The sequence below is a fragment of the Schistocerca gregaria genome, chromosome 2, assembly GCF_023897955.1.
Source record: "Schistocerca gregaria isolate iqSchGreg1 chromosome 2, iqSchGreg1.2, whole genome shotgun sequence".
NCBI classification, from domain to species: Eukaryota; Metazoa; Arthropoda; class Insecta; order Orthoptera; family Acrididae; genus Schistocerca; species Schistocerca gregaria.
Window position 1 is genome coordinate 224,505,890 of NC_064921.1, and position 23,875 is coordinate 224,529,764.

General features: G+C 43.3%; 1 protein-coding gene across 1 annotated transcript in view; it reads right to left on the reverse strand.

Moving 5' to 3' along the window:
* Positions 1 to 6,537, reverse strand: part of LOC126336736 (glutathione S-transferase D7-like) — a 94,292-nt gene extending 87,755 nt beyond the window's left edge. Inside the window, exon 1 of the mRNA XM_050000732.1 lies at positions 6,457 to 6,537. The gene's annotated coding sequence lies outside the window, so the exon portion shown is untranslated. The remainder of the gene's footprint in view (positions 1 to 6,456) is intronic.
* Between the last annotated feature and the right edge of the window lie 17,338 nt (positions 6,538 to 23,875).

Genomic DNA, 23,875 nt, shown 5'->3' on the forward strand with positions numbered 1-23,875 from the left:
GACTGATGACCTCAGAAGTTAAGTCGCATAGTGCTCAGAGCCATTTGAACCATTTTTTGAGCCATTATGCGCACAAATTCCAGAGGCCCGCCAGAGATTGTGCCGCCAAATATGCCTTTATTCCGATCAAGAGAGCGATACAAAAATTGTACATGGGACGGTAGTACGAATCGAACCCGAGTTAAAGGTTGAGCACTCTCGTTTCCTGTCATCTACGCTATGGAAACAGGTAACACTAACTGTATTAAGCGGGCCCATTGTATTTGATCGCGCAATGGCCTAATTGGACAACTTCAACGCTAATTAATCCTAAAACAGCGCAACGTATCGAATTTCTTTCTTAACAATTATTTCTCACCTTACCCTGCAACAACCTTGCATGCTTTCCGGAATGACCAACCTGTATGTTTTACCGCTAGAACGTGCCAGATTAAGGCGTGCTATCTGAAAACAGACTTCTTCATTTCGTTGAGTGTGTAGTGAAATACAGAACGGAAGCTAGATTAATCTGCAGCAAATACCGGCGTGTGAAACTAGCATAACATTGAAATGTGCTGAAGGAACATCGTTCAAAATGCATGAGGGGCCGTCAAATGAAAACAAGACAGATGGAAAACAAGGTTAGTAAACTTCATTATTTCAAAAGTAATCGCAGTAACTGTTAATAGATTTAGCCCACTGTGAGACAAGACGGACAATACCTGGACGGAAAGATATTTTAGGTTGCCTAGGGAACCATGATTGTATCCAGGCGCTCACCTCTTCGTCTGACGCAAATCGACGGCCATCAGTCTTTCTTCAGTGCAACAGAAATATGGAAATGACATGATGGGAGATCGGGACTGTACTCGTATGTAGGATGGGTAAGGACTCCCCAGAGAAACTTCTGCGGCGTACTCGAAACAACCTGCCAACCCAATGGACGCCCACACGTTGCCAAGGCTGTTTCCAGTACGCTACAGAAGTTTCGCTGGGAAGCCCTTACCCATCCTACATACGAGTACAGTCCCGATGTCCCTTCATGCGGTTTCTATATCTATCCTGAGGAAAGACATTAGTGGGCGTCGCTTTGTTTCAGACGAAGAGGTGCACGGCTGGGTACAATCATGGTTCCGTAGGCAACCTCAACTATTTTTGCATGGAAGCATTGTGCATCTTCTCTCATAGTGGGGTAAATGTATTAACAGCTGTAACGACTATTTTTGAAGTAGTAAACCACTTACTTTTTTCCATCTCCGTCGTTTTCATTTGACTGTCCCTTAAATTAAGCTACAAATCTAAAATAGTGAGAAAAAACAATACCAGACGAAAGTGATCGTGAAATATGAGTGAATTCAACTGATCCTGATACATGCAGAGAGTCAGATGAATAAACAAAGTAACTGGGCACGAAGACGCTGTAGTAGAAATATGGATAACGCCCGAATATGTATGGTCCCTAGCGTTGGAATGAATGACATTAACCATTTTTACAGTTCTGCTCTTTGCTTTCCTTGTAACACACTGTGCTGTGTCACGTTAACCGAGATTTGCATTAATATGAAGTGGCTTAACAGGAATTACAAAGAAGAACGTTGTTTTCTATGTAATAATTAAGATTCTATGTTTTTGCTGTAATGGTAGGCTCTTCTTGAGAAAAGCACTGAATGGGAAGAGAGGGTGGAGCAAAGGAAAAACTGATGTAGAAGGAGGCTGATAAATTTGAAATATAATACTAACCAAGCGTGTAGGAAATACAGTGGATAGATGAAGCACCGAAGCTGGAAATACTAGAAAGAATAGGCGTGTACGAAGGTAACCCTCCCCCTCCCCCCCCCGAAATGAGGGACTGGTTAATGAGACACGTGTAGAAATTCTGCAAAAACCTTGGAATAAAAGTAGTAGAATAAGAAACTTGTAGCAACACACAATTTTTAGCACCTGAACAAATTATCGAAACTGTTGAGTGTAGTGGATGTATAGACTCAAAAAGAAATGGGGAATTACTTCAAACCAAATTAAAAAGTAATAATTGAAAAGGGAAGTAGGAGAGACAGGGAGTGACCTCCATAAACGCCTTAACATCTCTAGCGTCGGGCTGGTGATCCACACTGTGATTACAGTACGGGGCCAACCTGCTTAGAACAGCACATCCGCGATTTTGAAAATGCTTGGTGATGAGTTTTCGAGTAGGGCTTTCTTAGGGCTCTCCCTGTCTCGCCTATCTTCGAATACGATTTAATATTTTGTTAATCTCACAGACTGAGAATTTGGGAGAGGTATAGCCGAGTCAATACCAAAGCAAACATCCGCACTAGGGCGATTATGAGCGCAGAACATGGAAGAATGACACCACAATTGTGGGAAAAATGGGTTAGAAAACGTATTTGAATAATTTTTATTTCACAGCTGTCCTCATCGTATTTGGTGGATTTGTGACAGTTAACTGGTTTCGACTCCAACGAGTCGTCATCAGGACCAGTATTTTGTGACGGTAGTACCACCTGTTGTCATTTGGCGCCCATCGTGGTCACTTAAGAAAATCAACTTGCTTGATTTCGACTGTAATGAGTCATCATCAGTACTAATATCTTGCTACGATAGAAACACGAGTCGTAATGTGGCGACCGTCGTGGTCGCTTAAAAAAATCGGCTTGGCTGATGTAGACTCCAACGAGTTGATGAGTTATCATTAGAATCAATATATTGATACAAAAGCAGCACAAGTCGTCTGGCGGCCAACCTGGTCAGCTAAAATCAGCTTGGTTGATTTCGAGTCGTTACAATCGAAACTGTTTGTGTCGTAAGTCCACCACATTGTGACCAAGGGAACCCACGCAAATTATAACAATAGATGTAATTATGTATGTATATTACACATCTTCTAAATCATATGATCGATTTCATCCAAGCTTGGTTACACGCCATATCATTTACTGTCACGGGAGTAAGAAAAACTCAACTATCAAAAAGTTGAGGATGAAAAAGCAGAGTAGTGTACGACATGAGAAGACCAATATCTTAGTCATCCAGCATTTGAGAATGCTGGATGACTACTTTCAAACCTTTACGAAACTTTTCTCGCTGACGACTCCCACATAATAATGAAAGGACAAAAGCTCATCGCTTACTACATTTTCGATATTCATGTAAAACTGCCACACGAAGCAAAACGTTTTATTTTATTACTTCTGTATTACTAACAGCATTCGTGACACATTTTGCAGACAGTAGTCGCATATATCACTGAATATACCAAAAGATTACATCACTGTAGGGGACAGTTCAGGAGATACGAAGTCATAAACACTGGATGCGCGAAAAACTCTATTGCTTCATTGCATTACTACTAGCTCCAGTCGCAACACATTAGGCAAGCACTATCCACGTATTCTGCTGAATGTACCTACAAAAATATACCACTGTACGATACATACTTCAGAGATATGACGTCAAACACTGAGATACGTGAAAAATTGCCACATGATACTAGACGTTTTAATTTTTTAATTCTGTTCTACTAACTCCATTACATTTCGCAGATAATATTTACGTGTACTGGATGTACTTGTGCATAGTTCAGGAGATTTGTCGTCAAACATCGAGCTCCGTGAAAATGAAACTGCAGGGCGAAATTCGCTAGATATACACGTGAAATATGTACAACCACAAGTGAAATATGCTGAAATATTTTTGCAAGAAATGCATTCGCAGTTGAAAATATGAACAACCTTCAACTGTGTAGCAGAATGACGACAATGGAAATTTGTGCCGGACCGGGATTCGAACACGTATTTCCCGCTTATCACGAGTGCTTGCATTACCGTTAGGCTATCCGGGCACGCTTCACGGCCAAACCCAAACTTATACATGTCGTCAACCATGTGTCTACAGCTTGCACTAGTACATCCATTATGTATATTTCTGTACAGAGGAGCGGATAAATATTCTATTGCAGTGCCTGTGTTGCTCAGAAGTAGATGAAACGTTCCTTCCGACATACGTGTGTATCCGAAGTAATATTGCATTGTACTTCTGAACACCTCGTCACTGCAGTATGGTTGAAATATATTTGGCATGGGAGTACGCGAGCAAAACCATGGGTAAGAAGCTCATCCCAAACCCCTGGAACGGTTTCAGTCAAATTTGGTACCCATAGTAGTTACAATATGGAAAGAAATACTATAGGGGTAAGGACCATCAGTCTCCACTGGGGTGAGCGTGACAATGTGGAGAGAGAAAGGAGGACGAAGAGACAGCATCGGAAAAGGGAGAGGGAGTCACAGATAGGAGGATGAGGAAAAGGACAGAGACATAGGAGAGAAGGGAGAGGAGGAGATCGACATAGAAAGAGGACGTGATAGAGACAGAGGGAGGAGATAGGGAAAAAGGTAGGGGAGGAAGAGATGAACAGACACAGTGTGAGGAGCAAATGGACTGAAAATGGGAAGAGGAGGAGAGGGACAGAGTGAGAGGAAAGGAGGAGATTAGATTAGATTCAGTTTTCGTTCCATAGACCCGAAACATAAGATGATTCTCCTGAGTGTGGAATATATGAGAAAGTATAACACAAAATAGAACTTTTAAATATAACACTCACATCCTTGCTTATTTATCAGGTCATTGTCAAAGTACATAAATAGATACAGCAAAATGGAACTGCTGATACCTACCGAATTAATACACTGTCAGAATGAAACACAGGTATGCGCTTTTAATAAATTTATCATACACAAAATTTCTGTTTCTGGTTGTTGTTATCAAGCACTGTCAAGACTGAAATCTAACAGACATATATTCTCAAGTTGGTCTAACACTCTATTGATGATCATCAATAGAGTAGAAGAAGTTGCTTACGAAAAAGTCTTTCAAACTCTGTTTAAACCGTGCTTTATCTGAAATCAAATTTTTAACGGTTCAAAATGTTCAAATGTGTGTGAAATCTTATGGGACTTAACTGCTAAGGTCATGAGTCCCTAAGCTTACACACTACTTAAGCTAAATTATCCTAAGGACAAGGACACACACACCCATGCCCGAGGGAGAACTCGAACCACCGCTGGGACCAGCTGCACATTCCATGACTGCAGCGCTTTTAACGGTTTTATTGAAAACGTGTTCTCCAGAATACTGAACCCTTTTTTGGACCAAGGTAAGTGAATTTTGGTCTTTATGTAGATTGTCCTTATTACTAGTATTGATACTCTATATTGACATATTGGTTGGGAGTATACAGACATATTAATTGCAACAAATTTTATTAAGGAATAAATGTACTGAGAAGCAGTGGTTAGAATATCGTGGTACTTGAACAGGTTTTTACATGATGATTTTGAATTTATGCAACAAACGAGTCTTAATACACTCTTTTGCTCTCTAAAACGTTTGCTCCGTTTGACGAGTTACCCCAAAATATGATACCATATGACGTTATAGAATGAAAGCAAACAAACTATGCTAGATTTTATATGTCTACGTCTTCTACATCTGACATCATTCACATTGCAAATATAGCCTTTTTAGGAGCTGCAGCAATTCTGTGCTATGCTCTTCCCAGCTGAATTTATTATCAAGTTGTAATCCCAGAAATTAAACACTGTTCACCTCTTCCATCTGCGTGTTTTCATGTAATACACAAGCGCTGAAAGGAAATCTCTTACAGCCTTTGAAATGCATATAGGTGGTCTTTCCATAGTTTAATGATAGTGAATCGTGAATTAGCTTTAATGGAAGTAAAAGAGGAGAACAGAATGAGATTTTCACTCTGCAGCCGGGTGTGTGCTGATATGAAACTTCCTGGAAGATTAAAAGTGTGTGCCGGACCGAGACTCGAACTCGGGACCTTTGCTTTTAGCGGGCAAGTGCTCTACCAATGGAGCTACCCAAGCACGACTCACTCCCCCTCCTCACAGCTTTACTTCTGCCAGTATCTCGTCTCCTACCTTCCAAACTTTACAGAAGCTCTTCTGCGAACCCTGCAGAACTAGCACCCCTGAAAGAAAGGATATTGCGGAGACATGGCTTAGCCACAGCCTGGGAGATGTTTCCAGAATGAGATTTTCACTCTGCAGCGGGGTGTGCGCTGATATGAAACTTACTGGCAGATTAAAACTGTGTGCCGGACCGAGACTATAACTCGGGACCTTTGCCTTTCGTGGGCAAGTGCTCTACCCGAGTTCGAGTCTCGGTACGGCACCACAGTTTTAATCTGCCAGGAAGTTTCAAAAGAGGAGAAGATGAACAGAGACAGGGGGAGGAGGAGGTGGACACGATGATGGAGATGGACAGACAGTGTGAGAGGGTGGATGGGGGGGGGGGGGGAGGAGATTAACTAATAGAAGATCGGAATTAATACATACCCGGCCAACACCATACGTTCAGCTAGATGTGAATAAAAAAGTATTTTTCAAAATATAGCGCTTGCTCCAGTTCGGGAAAGTCAAAAGTGAACTGGCAGTGGAGGAGGCCGAGAGGTACCTGTAGTCGGGAAGCGCCTCCACCTTGTCCACACACAGCCCCAGCGTGACCTACGGCTGAGGCGACCGATGCTGGACTGTCGGCTACGGCTTCCCGCGCCCCGGGCGGTGGGCCGTACCTTCTGCGTTGTCAGGGCTACGCTACCCCACAACAATGGCACTACTCCGCCTTAGGTCAAAGGGCTCGGCCGTGTCCCGCTGACGGCTCTTTTGTTCTGTACGACCTCACGCGACCCCAGCTGGCGTTCTGACTTTTTCACCCGCACAACCGACTGCTGCACAGTTAAAATTTGATGACGCCGCACACGTAGCCGCCGGCCCTGCGGGACTGCTACCGCTGCTAAACTCTACTCGGCTGTATTTCTCAGTTTCTCGGTTTCTTCTGTAATGATAGGTGTCCCTCAGCGCCTGATTACTGACTTCAGTGCCATCAGCGCGTCTATGTAAATGAACGTGACGTAGCGGTTTGTAAAACGATTATGGAACCCTTTTGTGCTTCAGATGTAACTTAGGGAATACTCTCTTGTATTTAAACAATTGTACAATTTTGCTGTGTAGCGAAAAATTTAAAGAACTGTTCATTGTATAGAGCAAATTTTTTTAACGTCATTCGCGAAGTCACAGAAAGAGTTGTAGCGAAAAAGAAATATCAATGTTTGCAGCGAAATTTTTATCGAAAAGTAGCTGATTGACAGTAGTTTCGACCCATTTTTCTGTTCCAGAACAGGTACCTTGAAATTAAACTGCCTTTTCGGACACAGGTATCAGATAAAAGAGTATTTGCTGTTTTTGTTTTTCTTTCTTTCTTTCTTTCTTTTTTTTGTGGGAAAATGTTGCTAAGAGTTATGTATCACTTCATTTGACATCGAATCAAGTTATATGAGGCACCTAATGTGTCGTCCTTTTAACGTGAATATTCTGAGGATCCATCCCAACGAATCTTTATTAATGGAGATGATCAATACAAATTATTACCTTATGTTCTTCTTAGAGCTTCTCTGCGGTCCAGATGCGGCCCACTACGAAATCCAACTCTTGCGTAATCTCCTCGTTTCCCAGTACCACTTGCACCTTCAGAACTTAAAAGTTCTCTTTACACATCTTGCAACTTTTTCACATGGTTCAATGCTTTTCCTAGGTCGACGAAGCCTATAGCTGTGATTTGATTTTTCTTAAGTCTTGCTTCCATTATAGAGCGCAGCTTCGGAACAACTCCTTGGTGGCTTTGAAACGTCCCCTTACAAAAATTATACAAGACTGTGCTTAAACTGACACACAATATTTTCTTAGCGCAACGCAATCCCTACAAAAGAATGGCCCTGACTAACATTAACCTATACCTTTCACAAATCACTTACCTCACAGAAATCTTCGTTACTCGAACTACTGCAATACAGCGAGCGCCACTACTGCCAGCTAAATAAAAGATTCAAACTACGGAAGGTACTAACTATTGATAGGCATTGTTAGCAAATGAAAGATTTTAACAGAGAACAAACAATGTATTTACCTTAATAGTCATAATATATATAACAGTTTATGATATACATTGTTACACATCTACTGTTTCTGATGGACACACCTCCAGATTATCCATTCTCAAAAATCCGCCGTCTCACTTCCCCACATCCACCACTGCTGGCGGCTCACCTCTAACTGCGCAACGCTACGCGCTGTTAACAGCCAACAGCCCAACACTACAATCGCGAGTATTACAACAATGCCAACCAGCAACTGACTGCACACAGTACAGCCAGTGATTTTCATACAGGCGCTACGTGGCGTTACCAATACAAAAAACCTAAACAGCCTACTTACAGCTTTACCGTTCATAATAATCAACTTATCGTCGTCTAACAGATTAATTTTCAGCTATATTCTACCACATCCTAATTTTGTCAGCGACTTGGAATCATAAACTGTTAAGCTGATGGCGCAATAATTCTCGCAGTTATCTGCCCTTGATATCAGGGATTCTGTTGATAATATTTTTCTGAAAGTACAATGGTACGTCTGCTGGCTCATAGCTTCTACACACCAACTAGAGTAGTCGTTTGGTTGCCACCACACACAATGATTTTAGAAATTCCGACTGAACGTTATCTTCCGCTCCCTGCCCCCATCTCCACTATTTGATCCTAAGTTCCATTAAACTCTGAGTAATACCCTATGTACTTGAAAGTAGCCGTACCGCACTAGCTATCAAGTCTCACCGTGACGTTTTGAAATGTACCGACCAGACTTATGCATCACTTGGCGAGAGTAGTTTGGACTAGGAAATACTCTCTATGATACTACAACGGAGTTGCGCTCTACGGCTCCGTAGTTTTGGTACACTACATAAATGGCGTAATGAATGGTAGGATTCCCGGTAGTGTTGGTAGCATTGGTAGGAAAAAGAAACATAAATGAATGAGTAAGAGGGAAAATGGGAGCCGACTTTCTCTTTGTATCTTTGTTTGTTTCGAGGTTTGTTTTGAAGAACCGCACATCTTTCAGTGTTAGTGCATTCTCTAATTTATATCCTTACAGAATATAAATTCAGTTTTATAAGTAATAAAAATTATTTGATCACATAACTTCTGCTCTTTTATGTGACCAAGGCAATTACTTTTGATAAAAATAGAGTTTACTTACACCAACATAAAAAATACGTATATAATTTTTGTTATTTTATACTCAATAGAACATTGGTCATTATTATGAAAGGCAAGAGTTTCGTGTCATTACATAAAAGCGCGAAAGTTCTTTATGAATAAATGAAACAATGTTTTATATAATTTTAACGAAGAATTGAAGCATGTTTGATACATTTTTGTTTTGCGTCTTTTTTTAGTTTCACTTTACAGATCAACAATCCTGGAATAAAACCTGAATTAATCATTGACAATTTCAGTTTTGCTATAAATACTGTTGGCTTTTAAGTAACAGGAAGGAGCGTTACTACATAAAACAAAAATGTTCTGTGTTTTACCCGGCACTTTATGTATATCCTCGCTCACTGCTTCCTGTTATGGTGGAATCTAGTGTGGCACTGATCGCATTCGTAAAGAAAGCGATCGCTATGAGGTAACGCCCTGTATGTATACAACACACCTAACAGACAAGTAACGTGCATTGGGCGTCACCTGACCGAAGCTACTAGGAAAAATATCGTAGCCTACCCTTACTTATGACAGTCTATGGTAGCCTACGGTAGTTTTACAACTGTGTGGTTTAAGTGGGTGTGACAGTATGTCTCGCAATTCACTTTGCTTCACAAGTAAAGGGACAGTATTCGTATATAATTTCTGCACTTTTCGTAATGGTCTTGGTATTAAGCTAAGAAACATAATTACTTTCATATATATTCCATGCAATTAATACGTATTTAAATACTATTTGACATCGTTATAATTGTCATCCGATCAATAATTTAGTTTATGGCATGACAAACTCACAAAATGGCTTAATTGCTCAAAGTGTACTGGTGTAACTTAAGAATCTTATTAAAGAAAGGCATTTAGGCTAAATATTTTCGTACATTTATGGAGTCTAATCTTCCTAAGTTGAGTAAAATAATGTCAGCACTGATCGCGAAAGTTGACGTTCTACAATAGCTATAGTACACTCCTGGAAATGGAAAAAAGAACACATTGACACCGGTGTGTCAGACCCACCATACTTGCTCCGGACACTGCGAGAGGGCTGTACAAGCAATGATCACACGCACGTCACAGCCGACACACCAGGAACCGCGGTGTTGGCCGTCGAATGGCGCTAGCTGCGCAGCATTTGTGCACCGCCGCCGTCAGTGTCAGCCAGTTTGCCGTGGCATACGGAGCTCCATCGCAGTCTTTAACACTGGTAGCATGCCACGACAGCGTGGACGTGAACCGTATGTGCAGTTGACGGACTTTGAGCGAGGGCGTATAGTAGGCATGCGGGAGGCCGGGTGGACGTACCGCCGAATTGCTCAACACGTGGGGCGTGAGGTCTCCACAGTACATCGATGTTGTCGCCAGTGGTCGGCGGAAGGTGCACGTGCCCGTCGACCTGGGACCGGACCGCAGCGACGCACGGATGCACGCTAAGATCGTAGGATCCTACGCAGTGCCGTAGGGGACCGCACCGCCACTTCCCAGCAAATTAGGGACAATTTTGCTCCTGGGGTATCGGCGAGGACCATTCGCAACCGTCTCCATGAAGCTGGGCTACGGTCCCGCACACCGTTAGGCCGTCTTCCGCTCAAGCCCCAACATCGTGCAGCCCGCCTCCAGTGGTGTCGCGACAGGCGTGAATGGAGGGACGAATGGAGACGTGTCGTCTTCAGCGATGAGAGTCGCTTCTGCTTTGGTGCCAATGATGGTCGTATGCGTGTTTGGCGCCGTGCAGGTGAGCGCCACAATCAGGACTGCATATGACCGAGGCACACAGGGCCAACACCTGGCATCATGGTGTGGGGAGCGATCTCCTACACTGGCCGTACACCTCTGGTGATCGTCGAGGGGACACTGAATAGTGCACGGTACATCCAAACCGTCATCGAAGCCATCGTTCTACTATTCCTAGACCGGCAAGAGAACTTGCTGTTCCAACAGGGCAATGCACGTCCGCATGTATCCCGTGCCACCCAACGTGCTCTAGAAGGTGTAAGTCAACTACCCTGGCCAGCAAGATCTCCGGATCTGTCCCCCATTGAGCATGTTTGGGACTGGATGAAGCGTCGTCTCACGCGGTCTGCACGTCCAGCACGAACGCTGGTCCAACTGAGGCGCCAGGGCATGGCAAGCCGTTCCACAGGACTACATCCAGCATCTCTACGATCGTCTCCATGGGAGAATAGCAGCCTGCATTGCTGCGAAAGGTGGATATACACTGTACTAGTGCCGACATTGTGCATGCTCTGTTGCCTGTGTCTATGTGCCTGTGGTTCTGTCAGTGTGATCATGTGATGTATCTGACCCCAGGAATGTGTCAATAAAGTTTCCCCTTCCTGGGACAATGAATTCACGGTGTTCTTATTTCAATTTCCAGGAGTGTATCTTTTTCTCTTCTTCTTTACAGATTTTTGTTAAGATGGCTGGAAAGCAATAGGGAAAATGGTCTCCAGAAAATGTGATACACGAATTGGATGATTTTAAAGAAACGGAAGTAAATCTGAACGAATGTAGCACAACATATGAAATACGAAGGAAAACGTTTCTGAGGCATTTTGGAGGGGAAGTTTTTGGGGAATCGAACATGGCAACAACGGGACGGTGAATGGGAGACAAACAGCGTTACTACTTTAAGGTGAAGAAGAACTGGTTCATGTAATTTTAGAGTTCTTAGAGAACCTGCTCAGTCGTACTAGAAGTCACTTCAGGATGTTAGCTTTCGAATAATTGAGGCTAATTGTCATCTTGATATTCAATTCTGGAAAAGAGAATGAAATAGCTGTTAAGAAACGGTTGTACTCTTTTGCGAAACGGCATACCACACTAACTTTACGGCAGCCTGATAGTGTGTATTATTAGGGCTTGAGGTTTTAATAGAGAAAATGTGAACAAAGTTTTCGATATTCTGGATAAAAAGTTGTATACCAGCATAAATGAAATAAACTGAGGATTTTCTTTGGTGAAGAATCGAATTTCTCAATTTCAGGGGTTAGTGTTTCCACTTCCAACCGAGGAAATAACACCGTTAATGTCTGTTGTACAAGTGCTGGGGGTAATTATGTGCTTCCCATGATGATATGTAAGAAGCTTAGGATTCATCATTCCCTGAAAAGTTGTGCACAACCTGGAGCTCTTGTGGAAATTTCTGACTCTGGTTATATTAATAATGAGCTCTTCAATAAATACACTATCGCAAAGAAATCGCAACACCAAGGGCGTGTTGTGCGACATGTGAAAGTTGCTAGGCATCTTTCAGTATCTGAAAGATGATGTCTGAAGATTTCGCAATAGTCGCATAAGAGTGGTGCTAGAAGTGTCACTATGAGGTGTGTCACTATGAGGACGCAAATCAGGTTTGCTTGGAATACACGCTGTAACCCCCGTGAGCGTTAGTTACCTCTGTAAATGGTGAGCTGATGTTAGTCAAGAATGTGTTTAAGGCGACACTGACGTCATTATCAACACCTCATTCAGTTTGAAGGAGGTTGTGTTATAAGGCTACGAGAAGCTTGATGCTACTTCTGCGATACTGCAGAAAGACTTGGCAGGAATGCAGCCACTGTACACGACTGCTGGCAGCGGTGGTCACGAGAGTGTACTGTCACAAGAAAACCGGACTCCGGTGGGTCCCGTGGTACTATCCAGAGGGAAGGCCATCGTGTTCAGCGTATGGCTCTGACGCATCGTATTGCATCTGCAGCAGCAATGTGAGCAGCAGTTGGCTGCACAGTGACGCAACAAACTGTTACAAATTGGCTTCTTCGAGACAGGTCCAAGCCAGATGCCTTGTAGCATGCATTCCACTGGCCCCAAACCACCACAGCTTAGTACTGCGGTGTTGTCAAGCGAGAACTCATTGGAGGGCACGCAGTAGGTCTGCTATGTGTGTTTCTAGTGAAAGTTGGTTGTGCCTCGATGCCAGTTTATTACAAGAAGGCAACGTGAGCGCCTGCAACCAATCTGCCTGCGTGCTAGACACACTTTACCAAAGCCTGGAATTATGGTGTGGAATACTATGTCATATGAGAGCAGGAGCAGTCTCATGGTTATCCCACGTAGTTCTGTATGTCAATTGGTGACTCAGCCTGTTGAGCCGCCAATAATATCCTGTTTTTCAACAGGATATCTCTCACCCACTTACCACTGTTGCAACTTTCGCTCGTTCTCTGCTTTGTTATTGCTCGCGTAGCAATTAATATATGAGATGAAATATGTTGCTACGAAAAGAGCCCTGAAATACTTTCTTGGGATGCTGTGCTGTGACTTTCTTTGGATGATTAATTTTCAACAATACAAAATATATTATGTTCTTATTATTCTGGATCTGGCTTTCTAATAAAGGAACATTGTTTCGTTACTGTAACTCGCTATTAAGTTCAACATACCTTCCTTGATTTACAGTTATTGAAAAGGTCACTGAAAATTATTTCGTTTTCAATATTGATGTTACAGTACGCATTGTTTGTTCAACATCAAAATTTTACAGTGGATATTTGTTAGCAGTAAAACACCAATAAGTACCACGACTAACACGAGAACATGAGACTATTACCAGAGAAAAAATGTTTTTACTATAATGTTTGCCAGACCAGAACTACGGACAGCAAGATTTCTTTTACGTCATCAAGGTAAATTATCTTTTTGCACTGTTAATAATATATCATCGGCAGCCCGCGTCCACGTGTAAAACACATCATAAAATCTGCTGCTCTGCTCTGCAATCCCGAAAGCTGAAAGAAATAATTTTAGTTCACTATTACCTGTCCGCTTCTTTGCGTTATGATTGATTTCATTTAATGCAGTTTGAATGCGCCGCGGCAGCAGCTTGTTCATTCGTAGCGCAGCTCTGCACCACGAATAATATTTAAATAGCTGTAAATGTCTTAAAAGGATGGGATAAAATACCAGGCAAGCTTATTACAAATCATAATGCACGTTTTCACTAAGTAACTCTATTCAGAACATTTAGACAGATTAAATTATTACACACCTTTAAAAAACTGTACCTAATGGCGTCCTTCTTTCATTCTTGACAAAAGAATGCTACACAAGCATACAATAAAGAGTCACAGGCTCTTCCTACCCACGTAACTCCAAGAGGACGACAGAGAAATTAATGCTCGGTCACTACTATTTATACTCGTTGTGACATATTCTGATATTTAATAAGTATCGTCTGTGGCGGTTTCAGTATTCGCCGACACAGATATTATCTTTAAGAAAAACCAGCACATAATTTTATACCAGTATAAAACATGAAACATAATTGTTTCTCTTTATTACATAAAGTTCACAGAACCGTTGTCCATGCAATTACGATCATCCAGTTCAATTACTCTTTTCTCCTTTCTTACGACATATAATACACTCCTGGAAATGGAAAAAAGAACACATTGACACCGGTGTGACAGACCCACCATACTTACTCCGGACACTGCGAGAGGGCTGTACAAGCAATGATCACACGCACGGCACAGCGGACACACCAGGAACCGCGGTGTTGGCCGTCGAATGGCGCTAGCTGCGCAGCATTTGTGCACCGCCGCCGTCAGTGTCAGCCAGTTTGCCGTGGCATACGGAGCTCCATCGCAGTCTTTAACACTGGTAGCATGCCGCGACAGCGTGGACGTGAACCGTATGTGCAGTTGACGGACTTTGAGCAAGGGCGTATAGTGGGCATGCAGGAGGCCGGGTGGACGTACCGCCGAATTGCTCAACACGTGGGGCGTGAGGTCTCCACAGTACATCGATGTTGTCGCCAGTGGTCGGCAGAAGGTGCACGTGCCCGTCGACCTGGGATCGGACCGCAGCGACGCACGGATGCACGCCAAGACCGTAGGATACTACGCAGTGCCGTAGGGGACCGCACCGCCACTTCCCAGCAAATTAGGGACACTGTTGCTCCTGGGGTATCGGCGAGGACCATTCGCAACCGTCTCCATGAAGCTGGGCTACGGTCCCGCACACCGTTAGGCCGTCTTCCGCTCACGCCCCAACATCGTGCAGCCCGCCTCCAGTGGTGTCGCGACAGGCGTGAATGGAGGGACGAATGGAGACGTGTCGTCTTCAGCGATGAGAGTCGCTTCTGCCTTGGTGCCAATGATGGTCGTATGCGTGTTTGGCGCCGTGCAGGTGAGCGCCACAATCAGGACTGCATATGACCGAGGCACACAGGGCCAACACCCGGCATTATGGTGTGGGGAGCGATCTCCTACACTGGCCGTACACCTCTGGTGATCGTCGATGGGACACTGAATAGCGCACGGTACATCCAACCCGTCATCGAACCCATCGTTCTACCATTCCAAGACCGGCAAGGGAACTTGCTGTTCCAACAGGACAATGCACATCCGCATGTATCCCGTGCCACCCAACGAGCTCTAGAAGGTGTAAGTCAACTACCCTGGCCAGCAAGATCTCCGGATCTGTCCCCCATTGAGCATGTTTGGGACTGGATGAAGCGTCGTCTCATGCGGTCTGCACGTCCAGCACGAACGCTGGTCCAACTGAGGCGCCAGGTGGAAATGGCATGGCAAGCCGTTCCACAGGACTACATCCAGCATCTCTACGATCGTCTCCATGGGAGAATAGCAGCCTGCATTGCTGCGAAAGGTGGATATACACTGTACTAGTGCCGACATTGTGCATGCTCAGTTGCCTGTGTCTATGTGCCTGTGGTTCTGTCAGTGTGATCATGTGATGTATCTGACCCCAGGAATGTATCAATAAAGTTTCCCCTTCCTGGGACAATGTATTCACGGTGTTCTTATTTCAATTTCCAGGAGTGTATGTGTTTTGCTAGGAACGTTACAAACACCACATGCTCTATGGAGTCTCGACATGGTGCCTTAGCTTGCTCGATCACCAGATCTATCCCCATTCGAAACACATATGGGACATCATTGAACGACAACTCCAGCGACATTCACAAACAGCATTAACCATCCCTGTACTGGCTAACCAGGTGCAACAGTCACGAAACTCCATCTCACAGACAGGCATCCGGGAACTGGACAACACAATATATCCACGTTTGCATGCTTGCATTCAACATTCTGGAGGTTACACCGGTTATTAATGTATCAGCATTTCACGTTTGCAATGGCTTATCTCGCTCTTACATTAAACTGTGTTCTTGCAACGTTTATCACTCAAATATGTTTTCTAGGCGAATGTATCCCCGAAATTTCATTACTTTACATTAATCATTTTTTGGTGCTGCGGTTTGTTTTCCGTCAGTGCGGCAATGTAAAAACATCATCAAAGAAAAAAGGTTCTTGCGTTGGATGGCCACTCTACGCACTCCTAACATCCTGAAGCCGTTAAACTTGCGAGGTCACTTGGTGTTTTACTCTTACAACTTGCGGGGCACACACTGTTGCAGCCCATCGACGTGACAATATTTAAGCCACTGCAAACTTATCATAAAGGAGCGCTGTGTAAATGGTTGCTAGCTAATGATCCAAATGTAACTCAGTTCGATGTTTGTTCTCCGCTTTCCGACAGCCGAGCAGTGACTTTGTTTTCACATAGAATGGAATCTGGTCCGTAGATCGAAAAATATTTTCCGTTGCTCACTTTGTTCCAGCCATTCACATACGCAACCCAGATCAACCTGAAGAGATGCGTATATGCTTACTACTTCCCAATGACAATATTAGTAATGGACGTCAGTAAGCTGAAGTAGGTCTCCCCGAGGGGCGTGAAGTTAGGTAGGGCATGCAGAATGTGCAATGGGCGCCAGCCCTGTATATTAGGAGCCAGCAGAAAAACAATTAAAATATTACTTTTATTGTTATCAATTTTAAAAGTGACCGTAAATATTAAAATACACTCCCGGAAATTGAAATAAGAACACCGTGAATTCATTGTCCCAGGAAGGGGAAACTTTATTGACACATTCCTGGGGTCAGATACATCACATGATCACACTGACAGAACCACAGGCACATAGACACAGGCAACAGAGCATGCACAATGTCGGCACTAGTACAGTGTATATCCACCTTTCGCAGCAATGCAGACTGCTATTCTCCCATGGAGACGATCGTAGAGATGCTGGATGTAGTCCTGTGGAACGGCTTGCCATGCCATTTCCACCTGGCGCCTCAGTTAGACCAGCGTTCGTGCTGGACGTGCAGACCGCGTGAGACGACGCTTCATCCAGTCCCAAACATGCTCAATGGGGGACAGATCCGGAGATCTTGCTGGCCAGGGTAGTTGACTTACACCTTCTAGAGCACGTTGGGTGGCACGGGATACATGCGGACGTGCATTGTCCTGTTGGAACAGTAAGTTCCCTTGCCGGTCTAGGAATGGTAGAACGATGGGGTCGATGACGGTTTGGATGTACCGTGCACTATTCAGTGTCCCCTCGACGATCACCAGAGGTGTACGGCCAGTGTAGGAGATCGCTCCCCACACCATGATGCCGGGTGTTGGCCCTGTGTGCCTCGGTCGTATGCAGTCCTGATTGTGGCGCTCACCTGCACGGCGCCAAACACGCATACGACCATCATTGGCACCAAGGCAGAAGCGATTCTCATCGCTGAAGACGACACGTCTCCATTCGTCCCTCCATTCACGCCTGTCGCGAAACCACTGGAGGCGGGCTGCACGTTGTTGGGGCGTGAGCGGAAGACGGCCTAACGGTGTGCGGGACAGTAGCCCAGCTTCATGGAGACGGTTGCGAATGGTCCTCGGCGATACCCCAGGAGCAACAGTGTCCCTAATTTGCTGGGAAGTGGCGGTGCGGTCCCCTACGGCACTGCGTAGGATCCTACGGTCTTGGCGTGCATCCGTGCGTCGCTGCGGTCGGGTCCCAGGTCGACGGGCACGTGCACCTTCCGCCGACCACTGGCGACAACATTTATTTACTGTGGAGACCTCACGCCCTACGTGTTGAGCAATTCGGCGGTACGTCCACCCGGCCTCCCGCATGCCCACTATACGCCCTCGCTCAAAGTCCGTCAATTGCACATACGGTTCACGTTCACGCTGTCGCGGCATGCTACCAGTGTTAAAGACTGCGATGGAGCTCCGTATGCCACGACAAACTGGCTGACACTGACGGCGGCGGTGCACAAATGCTGCGCAGCTAGCGCCATTCGACGGCCAACACCGCGGTTCCTGGTGTGTCCGCTGTGCCGTGCGTGTGTTCATTGCTTGTACAGCCCTCTCGCAGTGTCCGGAGCAAGTATGGTGGGTCTGACACACCGGTGTCAATGTGTTCTTTTTTCCATTTCCAGGAGTGTATATATGAATATAAATAAAGAAATATAGTAGTCGAAATCAGTATAAAAGCATTGATATTTTCAGGAAAATTGACACTTTCGGTTCGAACAGCTGCGCGCAATGTGTATGCAACAGCGTGAAATACAGTATACTGAGTAGTACAGTCAAATGGTATCGTAGGTGATGTCAATAGTACAAGACATCAACGATTCAGTTGGCAGACGGTGGAACTCTTTATTAAGGCAGTGTGGCGTTAGTGTGTGCTGCGTGCCTTTACAGCAGATAGGAAACAGACACAACTGGTGATAGAGCTTGTTGTGTACGTAAACCACGACTGTGACAATGCTACGAGGAAAGCAATTATCGTGTGAAGAAAAAGCAGAAATCGGTACGTACAAGGAAATGGGACTCTCTAATTGTCAAGAAGTTGAACTGTTCAAGTACAGTGCTTTGGCGCACGATACGGACAAAACGGAAAATATGGGCTAAGTGGGAAATTATCTCAGGCATAGAAATGGTTAATTATGCACAAAGTAAGGGCCACAAACCGTTTTTTCTCTCAACTTGTTGTTGATTTTTACATTTGCCAGTAACAGCAAGACGTGTATGACAAATTTTGTCACATGACAACCAGCTCTAACACCCAAACATAAACAGGCTAGACTGAAGTTTGCCGAAAAACATATGTCATGGACTTCAGAATCGGATAAAGTGAACTTCAGAGACGAGAAGAAGTTTAATTGAGATAGGAAGGATGGATTTAAATAGTATTGTCTTGATATGAGAAGAGAGCAGCGGGTAAGAATGATCAGAACTTTCGATGGTGCAAGTGTTACGATTTGGGTGGCCTTCTGAGCTAAAGGCAAGTCGCGCACTGCTTAGCTCAACACTAAAATGATCTCTAACATGAACACTGAGTCGCCAGCGACAGAGATGTGTAGAATGTATGAGGACTTAGCGGACGAAAGTGTATTGTTACAACAAAATAATGCGTGAATTGTATGTTTCTGCTACGGCCAAAAAGTGTTTTTAAGGTAAAAATATAGATGTCATGCCCTGCCTGCATGAAACCCGGATTTGAAAATATTTGGGGAATACTTGCAATGCGTGTTTATCGCAATGAAAGGCAATTAGAGACGTTATATGAGCTGTAAATAGGGACACGAGAAGAGCGGGTGAAAATTTCACTGCAAGAACTACTAACAATAACATAATCAATGCTGTAGAGAATTTTTGAGGTATTTAGGAAGACTGGAGGTTGGACAAAGTACTAACAGTGCAGTAACACAACAGGGCAGTGAGTGCCTTTATACCCATTTCAGTTAAGAAAATGCAAACACTGTATTTTGTTACACGTGTTAAGAAAGAAATTATGTAATTCCATCATGACTGTTTACGTCTTATAAGTATCTAGTACTTTCATAGTTAATTCGATACATGTATGCTTCAGAGATTTAAAACTTACCTGGAAATCTGCCTTTATACCGATTTCGACTACTGTATGATCAGACAAGAGTCAAGATAAACGGCAGTATACACAGAAATGGTTAGATTAAAATGGTTTTGCAGAATCGGTCAGCGTTGAGTTTAGTATAGTTGTAAGAGTGTGTACACAATTCATGTCCTTGCCGTCTCCAGTAAGGTTTGCGAAATGTTCCTCGGTCGTCAGAAAAGGGCAGCGCATGTTAGTTATTATAAAGCAGAATGGCAGCATTAAATTGTATATCAAAATACCACATTTAGGTAGAAAATGATACTTTCTTGATGTGCAGTGTATCTTAGATGATGATATGCACATTTTATCGAAATACTGAACTTCTCGCACTCTTGTTCGACAACAATGTCATTTATCGAATAAGACGTTGTGGTGAAGTAATGACCAGTCGACAGCCATCTCAGTTTCAGACGTGCCCTCTCCGCGACAAGTTAATAACAGTTATATCGTTAAGTGGTGTGATATTTTTCAAACCTCACTTGAATAATTTCAAATTTAACATTTATCTGTGTAGTTTTGTGGAAAAATGAAACCTTTTGAAGTTAAGTACTGTTATCTAAGTGGTGCACAAAAACGAAAGAAGTAGCGAGAATTAGAAAAAGAAACAACCAAACTAGTCACAGCAACATTTTTTTCTGTTCCTTGTGGTACAGCTAGCAGATTGGTTACAAAAGGTTTCAGAGTCACAAGTGAGAGCGCTTCAGAAGCGAAAAGAGGTAAACAGAAATTGTGAAACCCAAAAAGATGTTTGTAACAAAGTCGCCATAAATGTAGCTAAGCCCATAAATATTGCAGACTCTTCAAATGATCGTGCTTATTACCAGTTATATGTAGATTGACTAATAAAACTAAAGAGTTCTTTGTAAGACAAAATCCTCATCAGCCAGTGAATCCATTCCTCATACATGCTAAGTAGGATAAAAGTTAGAAGAAGTTCACGTTGACAGGACAAAGATTTTGGAGAGTCACATAAGAATGACTTCTCCTGAAACCTGTTGGTTTTTTCGAGGACAGAAGTCGTCGTCAACTTGGAGAGAAGGAATTCGAGATTGGAGGTGCCTAACCGAACCTTTATTGCAACACGAAACTAGCTATGCGTATTTGAACGCGTGCGTTGTTTTCAATTCGTGTACACGAAAACCACAGTTGACGCGAGTATGTAGTCAGAACTAAAGAAAAGTGAGAACATACGGAAACAGGTTCTTGAGCGCATTGTGAATGTTAACACTTCAGAAATCCAGTAACGTAACTTTTCGGGGACATTGAAAGTAAATTGGAAAATCAAATAATGGAACTTTTTAGCAATTTCGAATTTCTCGTGAAACACTGTCAGGTCAAAATATACGCAAGACTACCTTAGCCTTTCAATTCAAAATGAGTTAATAAATGTAGTAATGACATTAAAGCTGCCCCATTCTTTTCCATTATGACAGATACAATGCAGGACATTACAAAGAGAAATAAATTGACTGAGATATTTAGATTTGTTACAGTTTCACATGATGTTCCTGGAAAGACTTGTGAAGTAAAAAATAACTACCGACTTTCTGGACTTGCACCGTACGTCTGAGAATGGTTGGGTCGCGTGAAAGGTTCAAATGTGCACTACACGTCAGAGGTTGATACCCAGGTAGCTGACTGTGAGTGGGTTCCACACCAGTTTATTTAATTTTATTATTATTATTATTTTCTACATTAGACCACTCTCCATCCAAACCAGATAACGATAGCTGTAGGTGACCCAGAATCATCAGTGTAAGATCGAAAGAAGTGCCTCCCACAGGTGAGATATTAAAATTCTAATTGCGAACTGCCGAAGCACTCCCAACAAAGTGACAGAGTTTGCTGCAGCGCTCATGAAAAGCAGTGAAGCTCACATAATACAAGGTGCAGACAGCTGGTTGAAACCTGAAGCTGATAGCAGGGCTTTTTGGGGAAGTTTTTGGTTTATATAGAAAGATCGGCAAATGGGAAATGGAGGTGGTGTGTTTGTCGCAGTAGACAAGAAATTCAGATCCACCAAGACAGAAATTGAAGCTGTCTCTGAGATTCTTCGTGCAGGACTCAGCAACTGGTGTGGGCATAAAATGATAATTGGATCCCTCTATCGCGCACCAGACTCAACACCTGATGTACCCGAAAACCGTAGAGAAAACCTAAATGCACTTGAACATAAGTTCCGCAATCGTACTGTAATCATTGGTGGAGACTTGAATCACTCAACAATTAATTGGGAAAATTACAGTTTTGTTAGTGGTGAGCGTGATAAGACATCCTGTGAAACAACACCAAATGTCTTCTCTGGAATGTACCTAGATCTAACAGTTAAAAACTCCATTCATGATGGAAACATATTGCATCTAATGGCAACAAACAGACTTTACCTCTTTGAGGATGCCCACAGCGAAACTGGTAATCAGCGACCATGACGCGGTTGTGGCAACACTGATTACCAAAGTACAAAGGACAACTAAACCAGGCAGAAAGATATATATGTTCAATAAAGCAGATAAAAAGTCAGTAGCGTCATACCTCAATGAGCAAGTGTCGTATCTCAGTGAGGAACTTGAAACTTCTAGCGTTGGGAAGTAACATGTAGAGGTAGTAGGGCTCAAATTTAAAAGAATAATTGATCACGCACTGGATAGATATGTACCCAGCAGAACAGTCCATAATGGGAGGGCACTTCCATAGCATATAATCACTGTAAAGAAACTTATGAAGAAGCAGAGATTACCGCATAATAGGTGTAACACAAATCGTAGAGCTGTATATAGAGAGATGCTGAATGAAACCTGTTTGACCTTGTATGCTGAATTTGCGGCTGAATTACCCCTCTTCTGTCTATAATCTATCGTAGATCCCTTCAACAAAAATCCGTGCCAAGTTCCTGGGAAAAAGCAAAGGTCACAATCGTCTACAAGAACGATAGTAGAAGTGATGCACAAAACTACCGTCCAGTGTCCTTAGAACATATTATGAGCTAAAAAGTAATGAAGTGTCTTGAACAGAGGAGCGTCCTCAATGCCACCCAGCATGGATTCCGAAAACGTCGATCATGTGAAACCCAACTTTCTCACATTACATACTGGAAGCTTGAAACATCTCCTTAGAATTATACACGACTGTGCTTATACTGACACACAATATTTTTTAGCGCAACGCAATCTGACTTTCAAAAATCCCTATTACGAATGGCCCTGACTAACATTAATCTATACCTTTCACAAATAACTTACCTCACCAAAAATCTTCGTTACTCGAACTACTGCAATACAGCGAGCGCCACTACTGCCAGCTAAATAAAAGATTCAAACTACTGAAGGCACTAACTACTGATAGGCATAGTTAGCGAATGAAAGATTTTAATAGAGAACAAACAATGTATTTACCTTAATAGTCATAATATATATAGCAGTTCATGACATCCATTCTTACAAATTTCAAAAGTCCGCCATCTCTCTCCCCACGTCCACCACGGCTGGCGGCTCACCTCCAACTGCGCAACGCTACGCGCTGTTAGCATCCAGCTGCCGCTGCCCGACACTACAATGGCAGAGAACAATGCAAACTAACCACAGACTGCGCACAGCACAGCCAGTGATTTTTCATACAGAGCGCTATGTGGCGTTACCAATAAGAAAACCTAAACAGCCTACTTACAAGCTTTGGATCAATCAGGTGATAGCTTGATTTTCGAAAAAGCATTTGACTCAGTACCACATCTACACTTATTGTCAAAAATTCAGAGGTATGGGTTATCAAGTGAAAAACTGTGATTGGACTGAGGACCTTTTGGCACACAATATCAACCCCAGACTTTTTGCAGATCATGCAGTTACCGCTGATGTCCGTAGGAAGCTGGATAAATATTCAGTCTGATTTTCATAAGATTTCAATGTGGTACAAAAATTGGCAGCTTGCATTAATTTTTCAGAAATGTAAAATAACCTCGTCCATCCCGGATTCGAAAAGCCTGCCATCGCTTTAAGTCTGATTAATAATCAACACTGGCGGTCGAAGACTTCCAGCATAACACGTCAGTCGCATTC